This window comes from Palaemon carinicauda, chromosome 1, assembly GCF_036898095.1.
Source record: "Palaemon carinicauda isolate YSFRI2023 chromosome 1, ASM3689809v2, whole genome shotgun sequence".
NCBI lineage: Eukaryota > Metazoa > Arthropoda > Malacostraca > Decapoda > Palaemonidae > Palaemon > Palaemon carinicauda.
Window position 1 is genome coordinate 20032004 of NC_090725.1, and position 4415 is coordinate 20036418.

Below are 4415 nucleotides of genomic sequence, written 5' to 3' on the forward strand. Positions count from 1 at the left end.
TAAAGCATCACAGGTTGGAGGCTAATTCTCAATTGATTTCGTCAAGTCAAGAAATAGATCACACCTGACTTTCTGGATGGAGTTTTCTTGTCTATTGGGAACATACAGCTTGCAGACAAAGGACTCTGTATCAGCAATCACGTTCTCATCTGGAAAGTCTTCCTTGCCGAGATTCTGCAGAATCTGTGAGTTTTGTTGGAATATAGCCCATGCAGAGCACTTCCCAATTCCAGCAAACTGGCTTGTACTATCCGAACCTGTTACAGCATGAAATGCGAGAAGTGATGCTCTCTGCGAATCTGTGATGTTGATGGAATGGACAGGAACAGTTTTGCTTTTTAGGTGTTCCAGCTTTCATCCAGAGAAAGTAGCTGAGCTGTGGCTGAAAGGCAAGAAGGTGAACAAGAACATCAGTGTCTCGGCTCACAACAATAGTTTGTGGGTATCCCTGTTCACTTGCATCTTTCACATTGAGAAGAATCCTAGTGTCCACCTCTTCATGCTCAGCAGATGACAACTTTGAGACATCTCTCCCTGACGATGTTCACACTTTTGCAGGGTACATGAATCCTCTGTTCAATACCAGTTCCACTCCTTGATTATGGAACTTGTTTGCTAACTACATGCATAGACAATTAGCCAAGCTAGCTTTGTTTTCATCTAAGGAGATGAATCTATCCCACTGCCCCATGGACTGACTTCTTGTTTGCACATCTCGTCTGATTGCTTTCTTGCCTCGTACTCTCTGACTTCGAGCAGTTGACTTGATTGCTTTCTTCCTGTACTGGTCAGAGGCAAGGTCAACCCTAGAACAACTGTTGGAAAACATGTGACTGACATAATCTGCAACAGCTTCGGGCCATTCGTCGAGAGTTTTAGCGTTCATCCTATATACTAGTGTCGGGATCATGGCTATTCCATCAATGACAGTGTATGTTTGTAATGGTTCAGGCGTAACATTGTGTGGCAAGCCTTGCTGGAGAATCTTGCTAAGGTCTGCTTTGTTCTGAGGTAGACGCAGTCTGCCATTAGGCATTGCCAGAGAAAGTGGCACTGCACAAATCTCTTGCTCCTACATTTTGTTCATGTCAATATCTCTACCTGCTTGCATTGCTGTCATCACACTCGTGAGTAGTTATCTGTCAGCCTTTAGTGCAACAGTTTTTTTCCTTTCTGACATTGACTTCCACAGTGTACATGCTCTCAAACGTTTTAAGAATTGCGATAAAATGGATTGTGAATCTCAAACAAGTCAATGAACTTTTGCACATTATCTTGGTCTAGCTTCATTCTTTTGGAACCAAAATCCTTATGTGCAAATTCATGCTCATCATCGTCTTCTTCATTACCCGCTACATTGAACATTGTCTTAGTATCTCTGGTTAGCTGAGCTCTTTCATTGAAAGTTAGGCCCCATCTGTCATGGGCGGTGTCTGTTTTTGTAATCCCCACCAGCCCTCAAGTACCTTGCAGGCCTTGTTAACATGGTCAATAGCCTGGTCGTCAGGTAATTTGTTGAACTTGTGCTTTGTTTCTTTTATTACAAAGTCTCCTGCAATAAAGCCTCTGTGCATCTCTGGAGCAGTTGTGGGTAACATATGCATATCAGTGAGGAAGACAGCTCCCAAGCATGAGTAATGGAAATGATCAAATGCTCCAAACCAAAGCAGCATTTCAGAAAATGATGTAAGGAACAGGCCCCAGTCTCCCTCACGAAGAGAACGAGTGAACCTCATTAGGATGGAGATCAGCATCATGTAAGTTCTCCAATAACAAAAAATGGCATTCTCTGAACAAGAATCCTCAAACTCACTAAACAGGACATGCACCTCTTCAGTTTCTGACAAAAGATCTTCAAGGGAGGAATTAATTTCTCTGTCATCTATGTCATAACTGGTTCAATTGCTTTTTCACCGAGGACTTCACTTTCAATCCAAATGTTTTCCAGGCCTGAATAATCCATGTACTGTCCCAACACTTTAGAGAAGTTCATTTGCGTATAGAAACTCCCAAGCATGATTACCATATCCTTACAGCTGTCCTTGTCCCATTGAAGCATTTTTGCTTTGCGATACAGCTGCTCATCAAAGGTTATGATGGTGTACTTCTCGCCCATCTTCTTTGTCATGGCTTGACAGTTCTGCATGACAGTCCATAAAACCCCATAACTCAAAATCCATAGTTAGATTTGATGAATAATAAAACGTTTAAATAAGAAATCAATATAAGAAATTACAGAATTTGCCATACAGCTAAACATACAAACATACAATCAAACTACACCCAAATTCCAAGGTTATACGTTACATCAAACGATCACCAAACACAACCGAAACACGACGATGTGCAAAGGTTGTAACAGGTCAACCATAGTCGAATCTGATTACTATTATTAGTGAACATAACAAAGTTACGAACACACTAAAAATATCAAATACAATACAAAAGCAAAGCAATTTAATCAATACGAGTTCACTACAAGTATAAGCTAGGTTTAAAAATCCATGCATTGCATTTTGTATATTAAGGGTTCTAATTCTTAGCAATGTGAATTAGGAACCCCTACAAATTTTGTCAAATATTTTTAAAAAATAACTTTTTTGGAGAATGTATACACCAAGGTTTATCTTAATGCCAGAATCAATTTAAACGCGATGAAAAACATATAAATTGACTCCAACATTGTGAGTTTATTGCAATTAGAAGCTGAAATATGACAAAAAGTTTAGAAATTGGCGGCCATTTTGAAAACTGTCATGGCGGCCATACAATCCATATCTATAATGTCCAATAAGTGGATTCATATTTATCTGTATCTGAACCATCTATTGGGACTTGTTGGACTATTCTAACATGCAATCAGCAGGGTGCTGCACATTTTCTGACTTTGGCTTCCTGACTATTACGACAGGATGCGTAGCTTGCTGTTCCCCAAAGCGGGTAATGAAGCGGTTTTGCCCCAAACACGACCCGGACCTCCCTGCGTCCAGATTGCAATCAAGACAGACGTCAGTGAGGCGATACAAGGCATGGACATCCACCAGGAGGAAAGGATGTCTGAAGTGTCCACCGATACATAGAAGGATCTCCTTATGGACGATCCCGAGGAAGAGTCTACTCTACTTCCTGAAGGAGAAGAAGTTAAGTTGTCGGAAGTGGGGGAGTCCCTTCCACCCGTGCTGGCACTAGAGCCGACACCATCTACATCTTCAGCTCCTACCCCTCCATTAGATGCCATGAGCCAGGCAGTTTTGGCTCATATTACTTCATTAATGGAGAATCTTCGCAAACAAGGCGAAGAAAGGGAAGCGAAGCTCGAAAGAGAGCTCCGTGAAGCACGGATCACCGCCTCCCGAGGGTCTTACAAGCGATCCAGAGTTCTAGACCTGCCATCCTGCTCCGAGACTAATCCCTGAAGGTATGCGGAGTATATGCCGATTACCAACGGAAAACTCGACATCTCAGAGAAGATGGGAGCTGTCCCCCTAGACGGCATTCAGTTCTTGCCGAGCTTCAACGCCTACCCTAACTGCTTCATTCGACTGAAGCGTGAGCCAGCGTGAAAGGAGGAGACGGAACTGAAGGTGGTCATGGTTTTCTACCACGACAAGGCACAGGCTCTCTTGCCGAGCAGCCTGAAGAAGGCGAGTTATACTAACTTGAAAGTGTGTGCATGGAGCAAGAAATGCCCTATGATCATACTACATAGGATCAATTCTATAGTGTGATTGATGAGTTTAATTCCAAAAGTCGGAACGAGATCCACCACGATGACGAGGTTGAGTGTCGTCCTCTGAGCGGGAAGCGGCTCTTGAGTATTTACCTACTCCTGAGCATTGAAGACCGTTCCCTCATGGGCTCGCCCTTGAGTGTAGGAGGACATCACAGGCCGAGTGGCTGAGCTCCAATCCAATATGGATCCTGTGGTTTTCTTAAAAAAAAAAAAAACCTTTCTTGCTCCTGCTTCCAGAACCTTCCCCTTTACGTCGAAGGCATTCCAGGCTGTTGCCAAGGCAGTTGAGGCAGGCAAACCATGCCCTGCACTAGAGGAGTGTAGGCCTCTGTCGGTAGCCCAGCCAACGGATGAGAAGGAATGGAAGGAAGTTCACCTAACCTTCTCAGTAGGGAGCCTAGATGCAGATATCACGGGACGATAGTTCAGCGAGAATCTCCCTAAGCTATCAGACTTTCTTTTGCGTAGGTAGCAAGAGACGAAAGAGAGGCTTACCGCCTCCCTTTCCCTACAGAACTACATCGAGATGTGTGTGGGCCACAAAGGCACCCCAGACGTGCTCACGGTCCTGGCCAAAATGCTTATGGCCACCTTAGTGAAGGACCTGTATGCCTTCATGAAGGCTAGGAGATCCTGTAGAGAGTGTGTTTGCTGCTGCAACAGTAAAACACTAACCCAGGAA

General features: G+C 43.6%; 1 non-coding gene across 1 annotated transcript; it reads left to right on the forward strand.

Annotated features, from left to right (window-relative positions):
• The first annotated feature begins 3692 nt into the window (after positions 1 to 3692).
• On the forward strand, positions 3693 to 3898 carry LOC137659094 (small nucleolar RNA U3). The gene has a single exon (XR_011047460.1). It is a non-coding gene; the product is annotated as a small nucleolar RNA U3 (small nucleolar RNA).
• Positions 3899 to 4415: the final 517 nt, after the last annotated feature.